The sequence below is a fragment of the Schistocerca nitens genome, chromosome 3, assembly GCF_023898315.1.
Source record: "Schistocerca nitens isolate TAMUIC-IGC-003100 chromosome 3, iqSchNite1.1, whole genome shotgun sequence".
Lineage (NCBI taxonomy): Eukaryota > Metazoa > Arthropoda > Insecta > Orthoptera > Acrididae > Schistocerca > Schistocerca nitens.
In genome coordinates, this window is record NC_064616.1 from 91,770,882 (window position 1) to 91,795,904 (window position 25,023).

At 43.5% G+C, this 25,023-nt stretch overlaps 1 protein-coding gene across 6 annotated transcripts in view; it reads left to right on the top strand.

Annotated features, from left to right (window-relative positions):
• LOC126248069 (guanine nucleotide-releasing factor 2) overlaps positions 1-25,023 on the top strand; it is a 463,467-nt gene that overhangs the window by 199,414 nt on the left and 239,030 nt on the right. The window contains exon 1 of one of the 6 annotated variants that reach the window (XM_049948718.1): positions 3,747-3,792. The exons of the other annotated variants lie outside the window; for them this stretch is intronic. The gene's annotated coding sequence lies outside the window, so the exon portion shown is untranslated. Of the gene's footprint in view, positions 1-3,746; positions 3,793-25,023 lie in introns of those variants that run through there. 6 annotated transcript variants of the gene reach the window in all.

A 25,023-nucleotide genomic window follows, 5' to 3' on the forward strand; every position in this document is an offset into this window, starting at 1 on the left:
CCCCAACTAGCTTATCATATCAGTGACACTGTCTCCCGTATTTCGCAACAGTACAAAACGAGGCCCCTCTTCTTTGAATTTTTTCAATGTCGTCCGTCAATTCGATCTGATAAGGATCACATACCGTGCAACAACACTCCAGAGAAGGACGGACAAGTGTCATGTAGGCAGTCTCTTTAATAGATTTGTTGTGTCTTGTAACTTTTTGCCAATAAAACGCAGTCTTTGCATCGTCTTTCCCATAGCTTGCTCGATTGTTCAGTTGATTAATGTCAGTCTATAAATCCAGACTAAATTATGGGAATTAAGAGCCGCCTATTATGCAAACACTTGTCCCTTTTAGTGCGCAAACATGATTCAGCACCTTTGTGCCATCATCTGTTGGGACTTGTATTCAGTTCTATGGAATACAAATATGCAGTAGTCATTAGAACGAAAATAGGACTAAAGGCAGTGTCAACTCTTGTGATTGTTACTTTATTTTGTATAATGTTATGTTGTGTGCGACCTTCATTAATTACGTTATTGTTGAGATTGCCATCTGTGACGAACTGATGTTATTGTGAGTTTGACTGGCGACTTAACAGATCTCGTTATCTATAAACGTAATTTTGTCGTGTGATAGATAAATTTAAATCGCAGGCAATGTATAAAGACAAATAACAGCACATACCCAGACTGTCTTTAAAAACCATTCGGAAAAATGTATTTTCTGTATGGGAGTGCAGACTTTTACAGTGAATTTCATTGATGAGCTCTCGGGTAAATATATATAATATATTTACTTGTAATTGACAGGAGTGGGATTGAAATTTTCGTGTGCTATCATGATGAATGGTTCCTTGAAAGAGGTCGCTGCTTGTTTACCCTCACGTTGTTATTAAAGGGAGGTAATGTTGTTCCTTCAATATTGTTAGAGTCGGAGCCTTAAATACCAGGGGAAGAAATTTCTTGTTTCGGGAGAAAACTGACATACTCAACCCATGGTAGTATGAGTCATTCTAAAGCGCATAAATCATATACTCTCAACTGCTTCCCAGAAACTCATGGCATTTGCCACGTTGGCCATTCGAAAAGTCTAGTGCTTGGAGACTGTTCCTTTAAAAGAATGTCGAAAACTCACTTGTTAAAAGAGAGACCTTGTGAACATTCCTCTCCACAAATGATACAGGTTCAGCTGTGGAACTTAGGGTGTACACGTAGTGGTCTCGTTACATGGCCATCAAACTCATTTCTCAATTCTCCAGTTCCCCACTAGATTGTTAGTGCGGCTGATTGATGACCGAAGCCTACAGGCATAGAGCACAAAGAAGGAAAGAATTACTAGCTAGGTTTTAAAATGCTTGTAAATTAATGTACACCATCAGTATGAACGAACTGCAAAATTCCTGGATGCTCGACATTTCTGAATATGACGGAAATTGAAGATAAAACACATTATGTTAATCAGTTAGCACCTGCAGCGTTCCTATTTATCAATGTTTCAAAAAGCGGTATATCCTGGGAATGGAGACCATCTGGTAACGGAAATCAGTATAAAGGCATCGGTATTTGTAGGAAAATTAACATTGTCGGCTGGAATAACTGTGCACAGTATATATGCAATAGTATGTGAGCCAATATACTAACAAATGCAGTTAGATGGTATCACATTTGATGTCAGTAATACAGTATAACAAGACATCAACGATTCAGCTGGTAGAAGGTGGAACTCAATATAAATGCACGCGAGGAACGGATGAGGTGAAAAAGCAAACATCTGATCGTGCATAGAAATGGGGCTTTCTAACAGTCAAATCGCCAAGAAGTTGAACTGTTCAAGTACAGTGATTGGTAATTTCGTTACATTAGGCGCACGATATGGACAGAACGTAAAATGTGGCGTAAGTAGAAAATTATTTGAGGCAGCGAAACTTACTTTTGTGCAAAGCAAGGACCACAAAACCGTTTTTCTTCTCAAGAAGTTGCTGATATGCAGTTGTCAGTAACTGCCAGATGTGTACGACAAATTTTGTCAAATGACAAACAGATTGCATTCAAGAAACGACTGCAGAAATTTGCTCTAACTTCCAAACATTAACAGGCTACGTTGGAGTTTGCTGAAAAACATGTCATGGACTTCAGAATGGGATAAAGTGATCTTCAGTGATAAGTAGTTTAATTTAGATGGGCCGGGTGGATATAAATATTATTGGCATGACCTGAGAACAGAGTAGCAGGTAAGAATGAACAGGAATTTTGGTGGTGGAAGCGTTATGATTTGGGCAACCTTATGCGTTAAAGGTAAATCACTACAATGAACTTTAAAGTATACACAGAAATGCTAGTCACAGTTGATTAGAATGCACGAGGACCTCGGGAACGAAAGTCTAATGTTTCAACAAGATAATGCATCTGTGCATGTTTCTGCTACAAACAAAAAGCGATTCGAAGGTAAAGATATCGATGTCTTACCATGGCTTGCACGTAGCCCGGATGTAAACCCCGTGGGGAAACTACGGCGAATACTTGCAAGGCACGTTTATCGCAGTGCAAGGCAATTTGAGGCCGTACGCGAGCTGGAAAGTGCGATACGAGAAGAGTGGGCGATAATTTCTCTGCAAGAGCTACGAACCCTAAAAAAATCAATGCCGAAGAGAATTTTTGAGGTAATTAGGAAGAACTGAGGTTGGACAAGTAACAGTGCAGTATCGCCCAGGAAATGCTTCCGCCGTATTTTGTTACTAGTGTTATAAGAGAAACCGTAATTCCGTCATGAATGTTTATGTCTAATATGTATCCACTATTTTCATAAAAAATTGGATGCATTATGCCGCAGACATTGTACTATTACTGTCGTAGGAACGTCGTCTTGATACTGATTTCCACTGCTGCATATGTATTGTTATGCTTTCCCTTGGAGGAAAAATAGTAATATAACCACTTTTACTACATGCCTGTTTCGTCCTAGAGCACTCAATATATTTAGGGAACCCTTGAAAAATTGTAATACGTATTCCTTTTTTTTATTTTCATTTTCTTTTTTCTTTTTTTTTAGTATTGTATGTTGCATAAACCACGTTACGGTCTTGAGTAAAAAATGTATTTTTGGAGATAAGTAATCGTCACTATAGAGGTTTATAATTTGATATTTGAGCATTTGACTAAGGAGCTAGAAGTGGATACCGTACCTCGGTGCGCCCGTTTCTGACGAGTGTTCACACACAACATGGGCGTGTATTTGTCAATACTTGTCAGGAGACTTGAAGAAATTTATCTGGTGGTCCCGTTTTACACGATGAACATCATTTGTCTTTAACTGATGTGTATATTATCTTCCAGTACCGCATTTGTTAGGAATTATTGATAGAATAGTGACGAATCTAGAGAAACAAGAAGAAAGGCTAATGTAATAGAATCACACACATTGAACTAGACATTAGAGGCTGCAGTGACACGGAACGTGTCAAAGGGGCCCGAAGTTTTTGCGCAATGTTGATGTCTTCCTGCGTAGCGAACTTTTTTCCTGTCCAGTAGCGTAGCATTGCGTCACCGTGAGGATTCCGTTCGCCCACACGGACGGCATTTAGCCGGTCGGGCGCCTAAGGGTGGGCGGCATGCTGCTATCGTCAAGTCGCCTGACGTGCTCCACCGAGTGTCGCGAAGGCGCGGTGGTGGATGTAGGGAGGCGGCGATTGGGGGGGGGGGGGGGGGGATGTCCGGAAGAAGCGCTCGCCGCCGCGCCGGAGTCAGTGGCGTCGCAGCGCGCGGATACCGCGTATAACTTCACGGCTCGCTCCTTCTCTCGCGCGGGTACGGATTCTTCTTGTTTCTGCATGTTTCACTCTATCTGTGCGTCCATCTTCCTAATATATATCTACATTTCGAAAACGATTTTGTTCTCGAATGTTCGTAAACGTTACGCGTGGGATGTGTGTGAAGTGTGTACAAGGCGTTGTGTTCCGCTACTGCATCATTTTTATTCACGTGTGTTCGTTACAAGAGTTACAACTTGTGGCTAGTTATCGTCTGTGGTATATCTGATAAAGCACGTGTGATTTGTCGTTTTTCATTCCTTTCTGCTTTGATACAATTGTTAAAAATTTGTGGCCTTGTGCGTGTGAACGTGTAAGACTCTTTATCAGTCCCAAAAAATCTTTTCTGCAGTCTTCATAAGTCAGAGAGTATAAAACTGCTTTATTTAATTAATTTGCGTAGTTTCCGAAGTAGTTTATTTCCTTTCCAGTAGTCCTAACCCAAAAGGATTAAGAGATTTCTATAATTTTCGCAGAACGTAGGACCACAATAGCTAGAAGATTTTAAAATAATTCAGTAACCGCCTACAAACAGACGTGGATTTATATACGAGACACTGCAACAGGCCAATATGGTAATATTTGCTATCCTGGATGACTTCGCAGTCATAATTTGTATCTAGTGCGCATGAAAGTGGCTTAAAGCCGAAATTTGACTATTGTACTGAGAATAAACCAAGAATTTGACAGTTCCAGCCAGTTACGGTGTCATTTGAAAAAGTTTCAATTCTTTCACAAACGTCAGGGAAAAAAAAAAAGCGCATGTCACTGACTGTTCCTACGTTATATTTGAATTGACCGTATGTAAACTAATACCTATCCTTACAAGGAGAATGGCTCTCTCGCAGTCGTGTCGGTATAGTTCTGTTGTACCACAGACCCTGTAACAGCTAGCGCATATGATAATGGTGTTGGTGCTGCTAAACAGATGACGTTACACATCCGCACTAACCGAACGATAGCACGTCCTTTAACTAGTTTATCCGTATGTTGATTTGGATACTGAAGGCTCCTCCTGGGATAAGCCCTCACGGCTGAAGCCAGTTGTATAATAGTTTCTTTAAATTTAACTAAACACTGATACATTTAAATGAACTTGACTGACAGAATTAAAATTTCATTGAGCTATGTGTGGTCCCTTTGTACAGAGAACTTCTTATTGTCAGAGTATGCGGAATCCCGATATAATTGTAATGCATCAGATGTCAGAGATGAGCTGCTGCACCAAAGCAAATATGTTGTAAGCCACCATTGTACTAAACCAAAACATTTTAAGAGCTATTTCTACTTACCGAATATTTCAGCTTCAGCTTACTCGTGTACAGAAATCATGACTTGCCTTACAGTCGGTTGGGAACAACAATTCAAGAGTGCGTAAGTTACGTCCCGTAGACAAATAGTGATCGCCTTTTGCTTCTCGCAGGAGAAAAGGAGAAAGCATGTCTTTCTCTCTCTCTCTCTCTCTCTCTCTCTCTCTCTCTCTCTCTCTCACACACACACACACACACACATGTTCTTCGAGTAATGTAGCAATAGTAAACTGATTACAACAAAAATCCGTGTTTGTTTACGGAAGAAAATCCTTCATTGTGTTTAGGAAGACGCGTTGTCTTCCGCTGACGCAGAACATGAGTGGAGACGAGAATGTCAAATGCGTCTTTCGTTTCCAGGGACTGAACGAGGTGACACACTGTTAAGCCGTCGGCACACGGACCTTGCTGTCGAACGTTAACGTTGAGCGTGCCAAGTTGAACGTGCTGCTGAACGCTCAGGAACGATGCAACTTGTGCATACGGTACGTGGGCCCCAACGTGGTATACGCGATCGCAACGCACTCCAGCGGCAGTTGAGGGATGTTTCTAGTTCGTAAATAAAACTGTTTACTCAACGGGAGCGCGTAAAATTCCCACGTTAGGTGTATTAAAACGCATATTTGCTCCATTGTCCACGAAAAGGAAAGTACCATGTCCAATCAATGAGGACACAGGCTTACAAAAGTTCCATTACAAACAGTGCATTACAAATTTGGAATACTTTTCCGCATAAGATAAACATTATTTCATCATTCTCACATTTTAGTAAAACCCCAAGGTCAGTCTTACTTGATCGCTGTTCCTACCCAGTAGCAGAATCTTTGCAACATGTGAATTGCGAAGCGTAAAACAAAAAGGAGCAAAATATCTTTGTACAAGTAGCGCAAGCTGTCCTGTAGATTAAGCCAATCGAACAAAGTCACCCCTCAAAAAAAGGAGAACTTATATGTACGTAACATCAAATATAGTATATATTTATATTAAAGTAATAATAAAGCATCAGAAACTAATAAAAACGCGAATGTTAGGAAAAAAAATTTGGAAGTGTCGAGTCGCGAACCGCCGCCCTTAACTAACTACTCTTTCCAGGACAGTGACGGTACTCATTACGCTGAACGAACATCATACAGTATATGTAATATATTATGTTACCCTTTGCTGGAAACCTTAATCGTAGATATGTTACTAACTGAAATTTAATTATAAGAAATTGTGCCAAGAACAATACGTTTTGGGTGAATCTTCAGTATGTCGCTGCCTTCAAATTGCCTACTCTCATAATACGCAAGTTACAATAATTCTTTTGCCACGAATATGATGTTTCTCATTATTTTATTGGAACGAATCACAGATTTAACAACGGGTTTTCCAACGATTCTCAATTTGCTGGTGCTCAGAAATGGCATATATACTTGTAGGCTTCAAATGAATGCCAATATGGCGCCTCACAACTCTGTACCGAAGGGGGACGGCGTGCGTGTGACGTAGGTGGCGTTGTGCCATCTCATTGGTCAACGCTCAGACCCACGCTCTTAATATCTGACATGCCAGATATTGCTCTGCACGTTCGGAAAGACTCCCGAACGTGCTATTCCACGCTATGACGTCAGAAACTCGGCACGCTCAACGCTCAACGTTCGGATGCACGGTCCGTGTGCCGACGGCTTTAGACACATTGGACTCGTAATCGGAAGGTCGATGTTAAAAGTCTCCGTCCGCCCACCCAGATTTAGGTTTACTGTAGTTTCCCTGAATCCCATAAATAAGGCAAATGTCGGAATGGTTCCAGAGGCAACGGCAGGTTTCCTTCACCTCTTTGTGACTGTTTTCCGTCTCTTATGATCTCGTCGACGAGACGTTAAAATGTAATCTCTCCTGCGGTTTTGAGACAATGCTTTCCGTGAACTAGTGCACTGTATGTTCCTCGTAGTTACATATCACTCTGCATTGAGCAAATAGTTGAGCAGTGGTAGTGCTTCAGCAAGAATTAGCACGCACTAGAGATTATACAGTTCGTAATATTAGATTGACTGACGACAAACGCAGTACGTGTTAAGCAGTTGACTAAAAGCTATTACTCAACGCTTTGCCTTGTGAGAATGTGGGACGTGTCAAATAGATGATTTTTACATGAGTGCCTCTGAACTCTGGATGACGCATAAATATGGCGTGGGTAACTGCAGTGTGTGGTTTTGTTTCCTGCTGTATCTAAAGCTACATCTGTACTCTGCAAGCCATCCTACGGAGTGTGATGGCCGTGCGGTTTGAGGCGCCATGTCACGGATTGCACGGCCCCTCCTGCCGGAGGTTCGAGTCCTCCCTCCGGTATGGGTGTGTGTGTTGCTCTTACCGTAAGTTAGTTTAAGTAGTGTGTAAGTCTACGGGCCGATGATCTCAGCAGTTTGGTCCCTTAGGAATTTACACACATTCCTTTCCATCGTTAATGTGCATACAATTTAGAAGAGAACCATATACAGGGTGTTTCAAAAATGACCGGTATATTTGAAACGGCAATAAAACCTAAACGAGCAGCGATAGAAATACACCGTTTGTTGCAATATGCTTGGGACAACAGTACATTTTCAGGCGGACAAACTTTCGAAATTACAGTAGTTACAATTTTCAACAACAGATGGCGCTGCGGTCTGGGAAACTCTATAGTACGATATTTTCCACATATCCACCATGCGTAGCAATAATATGGCGTAGTCTCTGAATGAAATTACCCGAAACCTTTGACAACGTGTCTGGCGGAATGGCTTCACATGCAGATGAGATGTACTGCTTCAGCTGTTCAATTGTTTCTGGATTCTGGCGGTACACCTGTCCCCACAGAAAGAAGTCACAGGGGTTCATGTCTGGCGAATAGGGAGGCCAATCCACGCCGCCTCCTGTATGTTTCGGATTGCCCAAAGCAATCACACGATCATCGAAATATTCATTCAGGAAATTAAAGACGTCGGCCGTGCGATGTGGCCGGGCACCATCTTGCATAAACCACGAGGTGTTCGCAGTGTCGTCTAAGGCAGTTTGTACCGCCACAAATTCACGAAGAATGTCCAGATAGCGTGATGCAGTAATCGTTTCGGATCTGAAAAATGGGCCAATGATTCCTTTGGAAGACATGGCGGCCCAGACCAGTACTTTTTGAGGATGCAGGGACGATGGGACTGCAACATGGGGCTTTTCGGTTCCCCATATGCGCCAGTTCTGTTTATTGACGAAGCCGTCCAGGTAAAAATAAGCTTCGTCAGTAAACCAAATGCTGCCCACATGCATATCGCCGTCATCAATCCTGTGCACTATATCGTTAGCGAATGTCTCTCGTGCAGCAATGGTAGCAGCGCTGAGGGGTTGCCGCATTTGAATTTTGTATGGATAGAGGTGTAAACTCTGGCGCATGAGATGATACGTGGACGTTGGCGTCATTTGGACCGCAGCTGCAACACGGCGAACGGAAACCCGAGGCCGCTGTTGGATCACCTGCTGCACTAGCTGCGCGTTGCCCTCTGTGGTTGCCGTACGCGGTCGCCCTACCTTTCCAGCACGTTCATCCGTCACGTTCCCAGTCCGTTGAAATTTTTCAAACAGATCCTTTATTGTATCGCTTTTCGGTCCTTTGGTTACATTAAACCTCCGTTGAAAACTTCGTCTTGTTGCAACAACACTGTGTTCTAGGCGGTGGAATTCCAACACCAGAAAAATCCTCTGTTCCAAGGAATAAACCATGTTGTCTACAGCACACTTGCACGTTGTGAACAGCACACGCTTACAGCAGAAAGACGACATACAGAATGGCGCACCCACAGACTGCGTTGTCTTCTATATCTTTCACATCACTTGCAGCGCCATCTGTTGTTGAAAATTGTAACTACTGTAATTTCGAAAGTTTGTCCGCCTGAAAATGTACTGTTGTCCCAAGCATATTGCAACAAACAGTGTATTTCTATCGCTGCTCGTTTAGTTTTTATTGCCGTTTCAAATATACCGGTCATTTTTGAAACACCCTGTATCTTCACCAAGTGTCTTTCGAATGTCAATTTAATTACTTATCCACGAATAGCAAAGATTTATTTTGAGTGACATGCAGAATGTGTTCGACAACGTCAGTGTCGCTTTCTAAACCGTGAAGAGGGTGATGAATACGGATAGGGCCCTGAGTCCACTGTGCAGTTCAGTTGCCCAGGGGGAGAAATTGTACATCCGAATGTGCTGCTGAGGCGACGCAAATGCGCAACAGTCATATCTCTGGAGCTCTTTCCCCTTTGTACCCACTAATATGTTCATATCAGAAAGCGATATTATGCTGATGCACAACTGTAGTTAATCTGCACGCCACCAAGTGGGGATGTTTCCGTATCACCTTGGGTGAATTATAGTCTGTTTCGCCGCTCTCGCATAATATTAACGATAGACATACGACGAAAGGAAAACGGAAGTGTTTTATTTCGTAGACAAATGGCGAAACCAGTTCCTTTCGCTTAGATCATCGTGGCGGGACAGTCAATAGAAATAAGTACGTCATTGTCGATGAGAAATCGCTAATCACGTTCGATTCACTTTTATATTAAAAAAAATCGTGGCACTGGCGCTGGGTTGAACCCCAGAACTTCTAGTTTTTAGGCCTGCCATTCACGAAGTTATTATAGGACTCTCATACACGCAAACTAATGCACTTTACGACGGAAACAAACTGGTTTTGAGCCTTGTTGTGAAAGTGCTTTCCATTTCACCGGTAAATGGCTTTCCCAGTCGATCGTCCATTGTGTACTGATGTTAACTCTATCCCCTTTTATTTCCCAAAAGTAGTAAAGTATTTGCAGCTATTTCCCCTCGAGAAGCAATGCTACGCAGGTGTGCCTACGTTGCTAGGGAAACTCTTGGCTTGGTCACCATTTGGTTACAAACCACGTAGTGGTTAGTTAAGCCGACGTCATATTGCAGCTGATCCAAGTATTGGACGAAAACAGTACATGCAACAATTATGTCTTTCCTGAAGATAGTCTCACTGAAAAACAATATTCGAGGGGAAAAATTGAACACGGCTGTAACTGCATCATTTACACATTGCAGTGAATAAAGAGGAATAATGTGTAAATATGCGCCGAGAACAGGGATATCATTAAATTACGCCCCCTACGTAATTTTTTCCAATGTGTTGGAAGCGAAACTTTGAGGCAAGAGTGTATTGTAAGATTTTATTTGTTAATCGTAGAAAAATAAAAACTACCTTTTTGTGAAAATTCTTAAATTAATAAGCAATTGTGTGTATATCGAATTTATTGCTCCAATATCTAATAGTAAACATTCTCTCATTAAGTGTCAAAACCGATTTGCATTTCTTACTAATTTGTTTTGGAAAAATTATCCAGGTTTGAACAAACCACTTATCTCTCTTTGCTATAAACATTCGGTTTGTTATTAATTACTCGAGTTAGCTTGTTTTCTTGTTCATTGAAAGATTTTCCTCACAACTAACTTTTCTGTGTAAATTTTCCCGGAATTTAAACGTCTATTATCACAAATCATACGTGTGTAGTACCAGTCAGTGGTTGTTGATTTTCGCGGGAAAGCAAGCAGAATGTTGGTTTACTAGAAGTAAATATTATGAGGGTATTCTGTAGACGGTCTTTATTTTCTGATGGTGTCATTTTTTCGGGAGAATCAACTGCCACGCAGCATTACTACTGCACCGATGAAGGGTCTGCCTTAGGGAAAACCCTGTAGACTCTTAAAGTTGTTAGTTCAATGTGGAGTTATTGCATTCGCCAGCAGTGTTCCCTGAGTGTGAGCTGATTTTATCTCTGACGCGCACAACCAATTGTAGACCACTATTGAGCAACAATACACGTATGGGAATTTCATTCCTCGATTTGCCTTCAAGGTCAGACAGCGCCGCTGATTTCATTGTATGAAGTGTTGTGATCCAACTATCGTCTGTTCAACCTCTTCTGGTTCCCACGATTACGTTTTCTCTTGTTGGTGCCGTGAATGCATCACTGTTACATCTCTGCGTTTGTCCCGAACCAGAGAATTGGAAGGAATGCAAACTTTCTTAGAACCACAACTATTTGACGATTCTATATTAACCTACTGCGCCGTACTAATTGTGGCTGGGGGAAGACGGTCGCCCGGAAAAACTTTTCGGACTATTTTCAGTGGTGAATTGCTGTTCCGGGAGTTCGAGCGTTGATCTATCTTCGTGCAAGGCGCATACCTGCAGCATGACTCGCGTAACACTTCGAGACTGGGGTTTGTATTGCTCCCATCCTTTCCCACACGCATTTGAGTCTAGCATTAAAATTCCGTAAGCCAAACATCTGCACTTCACTTACATCAGATTGCCGCAGTTTCTACCATAACAGTTCCAGTAATTAACCTAGACATCGAATAAAGACTGATAAATTCGAAGAATCCCTCAGACTTTTACGGTAGTACCAAGATGATTAAGATCAAAAACATCAAATAAAACAGGTAAATAGAAGAAAGCTTAGTCCGTATACTGTTCGATGCTTTTGTCGAAAGGTAATGAGGGGTTGAATGCTACGAAAGATCACCAGTATTCTTCTTTTTTTTTAACTGCTCAAAAATCATCTTGTAATCGACGATCATCTAACTATTTGGGCATTACGAATACGTGGCGCTAAAGGGTGAAAGCTAAGGTTGGAGAAATCTATTTTTCGTGTTACGTTGTACGTTTTCAAGGTCTACAAACAGGTAAAGACCCGAAAAGCAGATCAGCTACTTTCTATTTTCATTATAAAATTTAATTGTTGATTTTTGTTTAATTATTGTTGCCTTAATTTCATTTCTCTAATGTTGCTTCATAGAAATGGTAGACATATAATAAGCTTTTGTGTGAAATTTTTTGCCTTCTTTTTCTTTAATTGTTTCGAGTGAAAACTCAGTTTTGTAGTCCAGTTTGTTGATTTACTATTTAACATGTATTTGAATACAAATGCTACATTGATGACAAAACTGAAAATTGTCTTTCGAAAAACTCAAATGAACAATTTAGATAGCGGACAAAATCGAACATTTACCTGGAACAATTACTTAAACAGTTAAAATTTCAGTAATGAATTAAGCAACTGAACAATATTTATCATCCAATCTGTTCGTAAATATTCATACTTTACTGTGTTGATCTGTAAGCCGGCTCTTGTCATCAGAAGCAATATAAATCAAAGACGGTACTAATCCTTCAGAAACCACAGAACTTCCTTCCAACGATAAATATTTTTGGGCTACAAATGACAAGCCTGGCACACATCTTCTACTCTGCTTCCATAAAACGAAAAGATCCCTGCTTCTGGGTAGAAAAGGACCGCAGGTACATCATTGTGTGACCAGTGCTCTATTGATTCTTACGTCATATACAAATCACTTGGTATGAGGGGCAACGACAGCTGTGACGATATATTTGAATTGATGAAAACCGCAACAGTTGCGTCAGAATGATTTATTAAAGACGACTAGTTTCGTGACATTATAGCCACATTTTCAGTTAACGAACAGTTGACCTTTCAATACGGAACGTCCTTAAAACTCCGTAATGCTAGATAACAAAAGTCCTCGTATCGTTCAGGACGAAATTGTCATCACAATGTACGCAGCTGTCAAGAATAAAATCAGCAAAGAAAGACGAAGCCCGGACATACGTGAGACGTCTTCTGTGGAAGTGACCAGCTCCACTAGTGCCACATCAGAATGGTTCAAATGGCTCTGAGCACTATGGGACTCAACTGCTGTGGTCATAAGTCCCCTAGAACTTAGAACTACTTAAACCTAACTAACCTAAGGACATCACACACATCCATGCCCGAGGCAGGATTCGAACCTGCGACCGTAGCGGTCGTGCGGTTCCAGACTGTAGCGCCTTTAACCGCTCGGCCACTCCGGCCGGCAGTGCCACATCACTGATGTACTAATGATTTGGCCGCTGGCTGAGAAGACGCCATGTGTGTCTGGGCTACGTTTTCCTCTGCTTGTTTTAATCACGACGGTTGCGTAGTTTGTGATGCCAAATTCGTCCTGAAAGATACGATAACTTCTGTTTGTATTTTCCCTTACGGAGTTTTAAGGACGTTCCGTATTGGAAGGTGAGCTGTTTGTTAACTGAAAATATGACTATGATTTCACGAAACAAGTCGTGATTAAGAAGTCATTTTACGCATATGTTGCGGTTTTCAATTCAGACTTGCTTTATATACTGAAGAGCAAAAAAAAGAAAAAAAACTGGTACACCTGCCTAATATCGAGTAAGGCCCCCGCGAGCACGCACAAGTGCCGCAGCACGACGTAGCATGTACTCGACTAATGTCTGAAGTAGTGCTGGAGGGAACTGACCTCATGAAGCCTGCAGGGCTGTCCATAAAACCATAAGAGTACGAGGGAGTGGAGATCTATTCTGAAGAGCACCGCCGGTCGGAATGGCCGAGCGGTTCTAGGCGCTACAGTCTGGAACCGTGCGACCGCTACGGTCGCAGATTCTAATCCTGCCTCGGGCATGGATGTGTGTGATGTCCTTAGGTTACTTAGGTTTAATTAGTTCTAACTTCTAGGGGACTGATGACCTCAGAAGTTAAGTCCCATAGTGCTCAGAGCCATTTGAACCATTTGAAGAGCACCACAGATATGTGTGCTCTATAATGTGCATGTCTGGGCAGTTTTGTGGCCAGCTGAAGTGTTCAAACTCGGAAGTGTGTTCCGGGAGCCACACTGTAGTAATCCTGGACGTGTGGGGTGTCGCATTGTCCTGCTGGAATTGCCCAAGTCCGCCGGAATGTGCAATGTACACGAATGGATGTAGAGGCGTTTGCAGATTATAGAAATGTTGTGAAAGTATTCTAGAGAGTTACGAAGAAAACATCGTAATTCTCGTGAAAACTGAGCCAACTCAGGTGGTAGTAAATGGAGCTATATAAAAAACCAAGGAATTTGAAAAAATAACTTAATTTGTGGATTAAAACACAATTTCGAAATGATTTACTCATTTGATATGAGAGCCAAACTATTAAATGTGTGACAGACATTATGTGCGTAAATGAGTTATGATACGAGAGATTTATAGAGAGAGATTTCTAGCCCTTGCCATGGCTGCAGGTCGTGTCGAGAGATGCTTTCCTCTGCTACAGACGTCACACTTCGTAGTCCAGGGGCGGATGCATAGTGTATTTCGTTCCTAACTGGCATTTCAGTTTCTCTCTTATAGCTTATCTATGTTGTACGGCCACGACCGCAGCTTCTACTACTACTCCGTCCGAACAGTGCACGGAAGGCCCAACTGCCGTGTCATCCACAGCCGATAGGCATCACTGGAACGACCGCAACTTGTTTTCTGTATTATGTAAAATTAGCCATCGATTGTGTATGTTCGTTGAAAGTGCTAGATACGCTCCCCTTTAATACTTCAGCTCTACTGCTTTGTTATCCATAGTAAAGTCGTAAGCGATCTCTCTCTGTGACTCTAGCAAACTACTTGTAATGAAATTTAGTTTCCTACTTTCAGTCTATTAACAATCCTGAATGCAGCTAACTGGTTCTGAGTGATATAAATGGAACATATTTTTCTCTGTAGACAATAAAATAAGCCAAAGAGTGGTTTGAAAACAACGATGCGTCACTGGGTCTTTGCTGAGCTAGTTTTAGAAGGCTTGCAATTTAGCCTGGAATTAGAATAACGATGCACCTACCAGACCCTACGCGCACAAAGCATTGTCAAAAGGCCAATTCATAATAAATTCAGGCTCTGCATTTGTGGTTTGAAATCCATCACTGCGCCACTTGCGGCTCACAGACTGATCTCGTATTGAAAAATGCTATCTCATACCGATCCGTAAGAACTTGCCATCACATTAGCTTATCAGATCGACCAGTGCTCTGCGCCTCTATCTCTCAGTTCCTCTTCGCGATGGCTCCATCCAGCTGTTGTGCCATCTGGGTATGTCTTATTACATTCGAAATCACGAAGTACAACTCTGTGTAACTTGTCGCTGACCGTATACTGTATAACTTCCTTTGACTGCGTCTAATAAGGACTGTAAAAATATACTGCATTGAAAAGAATTTTATGATTATTCTCCTAAGAAAATGATCGGAAGATGGAAGAAAGGAGACCATCCCTCGTAGTATCGAAGTTGTTTGTAGATTTATGGTCATGGGAAATCTTCCTAATGTATATCAATAATTGCTTCATTGGAGAGACTGTGCCCATGGCTTATACAGTAGGAGATAAGTGTGACATACTTTAGACATCCGTGGTCGTCCTGCATCTGTTGAGAAATAGGTAGAGTTAGCTGAAAAATAGGTGGAGTTGGCAGACATGGATCATAAGCCACAGTTAACGTGACTTTTTTTTCATACTAGTAGTGGATAAATGTTGTTGTGGTCTTCATTCCGAAGATTGTTTTGATGCTACTCTAATAGATAAATACTGGGGGCGGTCAAAAATATGGAAACACTACGAACACAACGCATTGCCGTGCCTAATACAGTGCAGGAAATTCGTTGGCATTCGAGACATCTCCTGCATGGTTTTTATGGAATTTATACCATACTTCCTGCAGAATAGCATCACGTTCAGATAACGATGATGCACGTGGATAGGGATCACACACCCTTCTCTTCGAAGCAGACCTCAGAGTCTATGTAATATTGAGCTCTGGTGACTGTGGTGGACTGGGAGATGCGACAATTCATCCTCGTGCTCAAAACCAGTCCTGGAGGATGCAAGCTGTGTGAACAGGGTCCCGGTCGTCTTGGAACGCAGCATCGTCGGAGGGAAACAAACGTAGTATCATGGGACGTACTTGATCACCCAAAATGGCTACATAATCCCTGGAAGCAATTCTATCTTGTAGAGTAACCCTGTGGCTCGTGGATTACAACGATATGGCAGCCCCAGTAATCACCGAACCTCCGCTATGTTTCACTCTTGGGACGAAAACAGTTGGCCGGAAGTTGGAAACAGTGTGGAACAAGATTCATTCAACCAAATGACATTCTTTCATTGCTCCACAGTCCAGGTTTCATGGCGTCGGCACCATGTTTCCATGTTACGCGCATTTGCGTCAGTGATGAGTGGTTTTGGAATTTCAGCTCGCCCTGCATATGGAGGTCCATTCGTGTTTTGTTCGGTGCTGACAGAGTTCGCATGGGTGACATCCAGTTATGCTGTGAGTTTTGTAAGCTGTCGTTGTGTTATTTTTCGTAACAATCCTCGTCAATGACAGTCTGTCACGATTACTCAACACACTTTCGTCCGCATTGTGATTTAGCGGATGATTTTTCGCCTCCACTGTGTGCGGTATAAATCTTGGATAAGGCGCCTCTTGAAATACCAAACACTTCGGCTACCTCGGTTACGGAAGCTCCCACCATACGGGCACCAACAATTTGCCCACGCTCGAATTTACACGGTTACGACGTAATGCACTCACAACTACACAGAACACTGTTCTGACAACGGCTAACATTCGCAACATATTGAAGACTCGCACAAGTGCCGTTTGTGCACAGATACAACGACGCAACCTGCAGGCTTGGCTAGCATCTGCATTTCTGGCGGTGTTTCCATACTTTTGCCTAACCCCTGCATGTTTTCAGTTTCAAGCCTAAAGCCCGTGACACGTCATGCGCGAATGACCGAACATTGGTATAGACCACATAAGGATATTGTATCTGCGATGGGAATTGGTGAGTAGATATGCAAAATTGTAAGAGGATCAGCACGACTTACAGCTAGTTTGTTCGCCAAGTATACGAGGTGTGTGAGATAAGTAATGACACCGACATCTCTGCAAGCTATCTGTCAACTCTGTTTTTCTACTTTTGTAGGCCGTTGGGTTCATCCCTTTCAGATGCTCAGTTCGACTTTCAGTTCCGTATAGCCATCACGTGGTTTTTGAAAGCGCCATCAGTGAAATTGTGTTTTTGTTTTGTGTTACGAAGATGGAATAGCGGCATTTAGAGCATCTTTATGCACTCGAGTTTTGTGTTAAATTTGGGGCGAGTGTGATCCTTGAAGTTTGGAACAGGCCTATGGGGAACATTCCTCATCAAGAGGACAAGGTTTCCGTTGGCGCAAATCATTTTTAGAAGGCCGAGAACACGTTGGAGATGCCCCTCGTTCAGTAACCCTCAACTACCAAAACCGGCGAGAACGTGGGGTGCTCTTTTTGAGATCGGACCGAAGTTTAACAGTGAGGATAATGTGTGACCTGTTAAACACTTTCACCGTACATCAGCATATTACCGAAGATTTTCACGTGCGAAACATTTGTGCGAAATTGGTACCGAAAAACGTCACAACTGTGTAGAAGGATAATCGAAGAAACGCAGAGGATTGCCAATGACCACGAATGATTCGGTCGTGTGATCACAGATGTTGAACCCTGGATTTTTGAGTACGATCCTGAGACAAAGCGGCAAAGTGAAGAATGGCACACTAATACATTTCCTTGACCGAAAAACGCTCGAATGAGCAAATCAAAGATCAAAACATTTCTGATTTGCTTTTTCGACGGCATGGGTATCGTGCATAAAGACTTTGTCCCACCAGGACAAAGTGTTAACCAAATGTTTTACAAAGATGTCCTTGAAGGGCTCACGAAAGGGTTGAATGGGGTGAGACGGGACATAGCAGACAAATGGATGCTGCATCATGGCAACGCCTCATGTCACACGGCCACCTCCATCACGGGGTTTCTTAATCTCAAAACATATTCCTGTTGTTCCACAGCTCCACTGATCACCTGATCTGAGTCATTATGACTTTATTTTCCAGAAATTGAAAAATTTCTTAAAAGGCCGTCATTGTGGGACTCTGGAGAGCATTCGAAAAGATGTGACCGACATGCTAAAGGCCCTACCAGTTGAAGAATTTCAGCGCTCCTACAGGGACAGGAAACGACGAATCCGCCGGTGTATAGCTGACGAAGTGAACTATTTTGAGGGGGCAGTATTACTGTTTGAAAAAAATAAAAACTTTGGTAGATAAAATGTCTTACATTTCTCTCACACCTCGTATTCACTCATGTGTAACTGAATTAAGAGATAGGCGCTGTGCTGAAGATAGAGCGCCCCTGTTGCCACGGTTTATATAATAGTTCGTCGTGTCACATGACATGGAAGTTTATAAGATATCTTACTGGCCGTTGGCGCGACATTCCAGCATAAAATGAGGTAAAGCGCGCGCGCGCCGTCAGCGCTAGATATTCCTTATCTCCGAGGTCTTGCAGGCACTGGGTTCATCGTGGACCTCTGTGTCAAGAGTCAACCACCGTAGGCAACAATGATTCGATGAAAGAGTTCACCATAGCTTATGACAGATTCCAATGGCGAATAGATAGGTAGCAGTGCAGCAAATCAGTAGCCAGTTCAATAATGGGCAACAATAACCTTTCAGTTTCCACACCATCCAGAAAGTATATCATAGAACTTGATACTTACCCTAGCAACTAGCCGATAATAAATTTCATGCGCGTCTAATGTTGAGCTTCTAAGTTGTGCTTACCAGATTATGCAAGTAAGGGTATTTATGCTCTAAATATCCCACTATATTTCGAGAAGAATAGGGTTAATAAACGTGATTTTTAGGTTAAGTCCCAAATGCATCTTCGGACTGTGATCTTAAGCTTTTAAATGAAGATCCATCTTAATAGTTTCTTTTACAATTTTATGCCGAGCTCGAGAGAACTTTGAGATACTCTGTGACATGTTTTACCTTCTCATAGATTTCTCGGTCACTTGCAATCGCGACCGGTTGGCGCAGTGACTTGAACGTATTAGCTGCAAGGCTCACTCCAGAAAGGATTGCCACAGTTCGCGTGGTAATTGTGAGAGCGAAACTCCTCCAGGCGGTAATTCTCCAGTATCACTCAGAGCTGTCGCCACCTCAGTTAATTCTAGATTTTGTCGGCACCATTTAATATCAATAAAATAAAATCTACAGCTCGTCTTTCTGGCTTTCCGTTCTTATGAAGCCTGTCGTCTTGTTGTTTTCCGAGTTAAGGAAGAATGTTCGTTATAAAGAACGAGAGTTACAAGAAAGAGAAAAAGTGCAAATAAAACTTTGCACGCGCGATTTATTTCCTAGAAGAAATGGACCACAAGGAAAAAATATAAATAAAAAACATAATTTCAACATTAACTTATGAGAAGATTTCTATTTTACATATGCGACAGAAGCAATAACAGTGGAACCAGTATCGTATCATCTTAGCTTGGCGTACCATTTGGACAGAAATATAAGAACTGTAAGTCACATGTGAGCAGCACATCGTAAGTATAGTCTCCAAAAGTCGCCGTTGAATTGTGTATCCAGTGTGTGAACAACTGAAAAAATAAATGTCGTCATTGAACGAAAAAGTGTGTGTGGGCATTTGCCCTCGGCTCTGATTTATTCAGGGCAATGTGAAAAATCCACTCTGTGACACTGAACATGTTATTCAGTACCAGTTCGGCCCGAGGTAACTATCTTAACACATCCAGTGTCAGGTTACCTACTTGGGCTCCTTATATTCAAGGCCATCCCTCCACTCCCCCTCCCCCCTCCCCGGGGGACCACGAGGGATAGATCAAAGTCACCCAGGGGAATCCCTACCCTCTCCACTCCTCCCCCTCTCCCTCTCCTCCCATCCCATCCCATCCCATCCCATCCCATCCCATCCCCCATGGACCAGTGAAATTGAAGCACACCATTCTCATTTTCATTTTTTATAACTGGGTCACGTGAGTGGGTGAATTTTGCTCTGGAGCTGGGCAGCGTAGGAAGAGGTTTTAGGTTGTGTCTATTTATTAACAACAGTTTGTTAAGTTACATCACTTGAGGTGTGTTTGTTAATAACAATTGAATGCCACATCATTTGAGACACCAGCAGAGACCACACCCTGTCAGATACGTAAGTACTCTCAGTCTACCACAATTTTAGGTATTTAGCCATACATTCCAAATTTTTCGTATTTTCCAAGTTTTACACACTTCTCACCCATTTTCGTATTTTTTACTGTATTTCCCACAAATTAACGTATTTTTGATATTTTTTCGTATTTTATCCAATTACACAAGAATCACTCCACTGTCCCCATCATTGCATCACTTTCACGATGCTCTCAGCCAGTCACAAATGCTCCATGTGTCTGAATTATTTATCGTTGCTTTTGAAGCACCTCCCCATTTTCATCTTCTATAACTGAAACACTTGAGTGGGCACCACAGGGAGAAGTTATAGGATGTGTCTATTTGTTAATAACAATTTAACATAAAGTCATTCGAGGCACAAGCAGAGGTCACACCCAGACAGATATGTAAATACTCCCATTCTCCCATATTTTCCACAATTTTGCGCATTTTTCCCAATTACATCTTTTCTGTCTCTACATGGCAGTTGCGTCGCATCAACATCACACTGCATTGCATTGACGTCATGTTGCTCTAAGCCATCCGTTGTGTGTATGACTGCTAAGCCACCACTTCATTACTAGGGTGTGCGCACAGTAGTATACTTGTTAGAAAGAACAGGGATGTTTAAATGATGTCATAGTAAATACTATAAGCACTGCAGTTTTACCAATTTCCAGGAAAAGATATTATAGGTATAAGAAATACTACACCACGATAGGCAAACCACCTGGAAGCCATCATCACATTATTGGATTGTGTGATATAACCATAGATAGTGCATGTGTAGCACAGTGCTATATACCACATGTTAGAGTTCAAAGGTTGACTACCCTGCAGGTGACATATTTTTCACAGGTGAGCTCATTTTTTTGTGATATACACATAGTGTATATGATAGGAAGCATTTAAATTTTGCTATGTTGTCACAATGTAGTAATGTGGTGGTGGTGACTTACCAGGTGGTTTATCTGTCATGGTGTGGTATTTCCGATACATACAGTATCTTTGGCTGTAGATCAGTAAAATTCCAGTGCTTATAGAATTTGCTGTGACATCATTATTTCAACAAACATGCTCTTTTCTAACACATACACTATTACTTCACACACACCAGTAATGACGTGGTGGCTTAGCAATAATAAATACGTGGGTTGATACAACATTGTGATTGGCTCAGAGTACCATGACATCGACGCATCTCAACGTTGATGTGACGTCGAGGCAGAACTCACGTAATTGGGTAAAATGCGTAAAATTGTAGAAAATATGGAAGAATGAAAGTATTTACATATCTGCCTGGGTCTAGCCTCAGCTGTTGCTTCAAATGACGTAATATTAAATTGTTATTAACAATTAGACACATCTTACAACCTCTCTGTAAGGACTCGAGTGTCCCAGTTATAAAAGATGCGAGCCGGCCGAAGTGGCCGTGCGGTTAAAGGCGCTGCAGTCTGGAACCGCAAGACCGCTACGGTCGCAGGTTCGAATCCTGCCTCGGGCATGGATGTTTGTGATGTCCTTAGGTTAGTTAGGTTTAACTAGTTCTAAGTTCTAGGGGACTAATGACCTCAGCAGTTGAGTCCCATAGTGCTCAGAGCCATTTGAACCATTTTTATAAAAGATGCAAAATGGGGATGGGCTACTTCAGTTTCATTGGTCCACGAGGAATGGGTGGTGAAGGGGAGCAGGGGAGGGGGTGGTGGTTCCCCTGAGGGACCTTGATCAATTCCAAGTGGTTCCTGTAGTGACTTGGCAAGACAGCCAAGCCACTCGGAGGTAGCCGAAAGGCACGCGTTTAGCTCACGCAGACTGGCGTGAGGTCTGGAACAGTTAAGGGAATTAATAGTAGTAAATAAAGTACGTAGTTGATGTAATACTTAACTTTAATCCATAATTGGAGACACTGGACTCGCATTCGGGAGGACGACGGTTCAATCCCGCGTCCGGCCATGATTTAGGTTTTCCGTGATTTCCCTAAATAGCTCCAGGCAAATGCTGGGATGGTTCCTTTGAAAGGGCACGGCCGACTTCCTTCCACATCCTCCCCTAATCCGATGAGACCGATGACCTCGCTGTTTGGTCTCTTCCCCCAAACAATCCAATCCAATCCATAATTGGAGAACATCGCTCTTGTTGATACAATAACAGTCTCAATATAAACTGGTAATGGCGCCTTGCTAGGTCGTAGCAAATGACGTAGCTGAAAGCTATGCTAACTATCGTCTCGGCAAATGAGAGCGTATTTGTCAGTGTAGCATCGCTAGCAAAGTCTGCTGTACAACTGGGGCGAGTGCTAGGACGCCTCTTTAGACCTGCCGTGTGGTGGCGCTCGGTCTGCAATCACTGACAGTGGCGACACGCGGGTCCGACGTATACTACCGGACCGCGGCCGATTTAAAGGCTACCACCTAGCAAGTGTGGTGTCTGGCGGTGACACCACATTCCTCCCCCGCAAATCGGCGTACGGTTGTGTTATAAGGCTTCCGCCCGCCGTGGAGAGGACCCCATGTTGACGTATGCGACGAGGTGGCGAGCCTAACAACAGGCGAGGCTGTGCCACCCGCACCCTGCCATTCGGTCCGAGGGGAGCTAGGAAACGGCTGAAAACCTAGTCCAGGGTGCACGCCAACATGCGGTGTATGCGCCCGCAGAGAGACAGGAGGGGCCGAAGGGTCGACCTCCATCAGAACGGGGCACCCGACGGGCGAAGACGACTGCTGGTCCGGAGCGGGCAAGAGTTCCATGTCGGAGGACAGCTGGTCACGGGAAGCGACCGGCGGCGCGTGACCCAGGGAGGCGCTTGGCGGCTGCAGCGAAGCGTCCACTGCGGGCTTCGCCGGCGGGAGAACAGGCGGCGGCGGCGGCGCGTCGCCATGGGTCAAAATGGAAGGCAGCGTCGGTAACACCTGGGGATGAGGTGAGCCAGTAGATGGGTCCCCAGGGCGCTGACCCGACGGCACCGTCGCTGAAAGCAGACGGGGAGCGGCAGAACCCGTGCGACGACAGAGGCGCAGCTGATTGAGATGCCGACGCACCTCACCAGAGGCCCCCAAAACCAAATACATAGCGCGGCCGAGGCAGCGAAGAATGCGCCCTGCGAGCCAACGCCGTGAACCTCGATAGTTACGATAGTATACAACGTCGCGTGGAGCAAAAGCAGGCGTCTGCCGCTGCACAGGAACCTGATGCGGCGGATGTAGTAAAGACATCAAGGTGCGATGAGGGCGACCGTGCAACAACTCAGCCGGCGAGCGACCATCTCGGGGCTGAGAGCGATACGAAGACAAAAAGAGCAATAACGCGTCCTCCCGAGAATGCGACACGTTCAACTCCAACATCTGTGACTTGAAAGTCCTAACCGATCGTTCAGCGGCACCGTTTGACTGTGGCGAAAACGGCGCGGACGTCAGATGTTGAATACCATTGGCCTTGCAGAATGACTGAAATTCTGCGGACATGAATTGTGGGCCATTGTCGGAAACAATAGTCTGTGGAAGACCTTCAATGCAAAAGATAGCAGATAACGCTTGGATGGTGGCAGATGACGTCGTTGAAGGCATCTTGACAACAAAAGGAAAATTACTGAATGAATCGACCACAACCTACCATCGAGCATTCCAGAATGGACCAGCAAAATCGATGTGTAAGCGTTGCCAAGGGGAAGTGGCTTTCGGCCATGCAAAGAAATTCCGCGGTGGTGCGGATTGTTGTTCGGCACACGCCATACAAGAAGAGCACATATTCGTAATCGCAGCATCGATTCCGAACCAAGTACAGTGCTGACGAGCAAGTTGTTTCGTTCGCACTATACCCCAATGTCCTTGGTGGAGAAGCCGTAAGACAGAGCCGGCCGCGGTGGTCTCGCGGTTCTAGGCGCGCAGTCCGGAACCGTGCGACTTCTACGGTCGCAGGTTAGAATCCTGCCTCGGGCATGGATGTGTGTGATGTCCTTAGGTTAGTTAGGTTTAAGTAGTTCTAAGTTCTAGGGGACTGATAACCACAGAAGTTGAGTCCCATAGTGCTCAGAGCCATTATCAGAACGCAACAACAAAACACCACGGCGAACAAAAAGTCTCCTTGTGAGCAAAAAATCGGCGAACCAACGGATCCTCGATCCGTGACTTTGACTAGGGCCATTGCGTAGCAACAAAATGCAAAACGGTAGCAAGGACAGGGTCAGCAGCTGTGGCTGTAGCTACACGACGAAAATCAATCGGAAACGATTCGACCACGTCATCGGTTTCCGCATCAATGAACATGCAAGCAAGTTCGGAAGAATCGAATGCTCTATCCTCAGCAACAAGCAAACGGGACAACGCATCGGCGTTTCCGTGCTTAGCAGTGGACCGATACAAGATATCGTAGCTGTACTGCGAGAGGAAAATAGACCAGCGAATGAATTTCTGCGCTGTACGTGGAGGTACAGGCTTGTTCGGATGAAAAAGCAATGTCAAAGGGTTGTGGTCTGTGATGATGGTAAAGTGACGACCATACAAGAAATCATGAATCTTAGTAACACCAAATACGAGAGCCAAAGCTTCTTTCTCTATCGGTCAATAATTTCTTTGCGCAGACGAGAGCAATTTGGACGCAAAGGCAATAGGGCGATCGTGTGATCCATCTTTGTGCGCAAGCACAGCACCGATCCCGAAATCCGATGCATCTACCACCAACAAAAGGGGTTTCTGGGGGCTCGAATGGCGTAAGGCAAGTAGTGGAAAGCAACGCCGATTTCAACTGGCGAAAGGCGCGTTCGCATTCCGTCGTCCAGACGAACAGAACACTACGGCGTAAGCGATGAAGCGGAGCTGAAATGGAAGAGGCGTGGCGCACATATTTGTTATAGTAATTGATTTTTCCCAGCACACTCTGTAGCTGCTTCAAATTCTGCGGCGAAGGCAAGTCTTGTATGGCACGGAGGTGCTCGGGACTGGGATGTATGCCTTGGGCATTGATTACATGTCCCAGATAGGGTAAGTCACGAGCAAAAAACACACATTTGTCCTTCCGC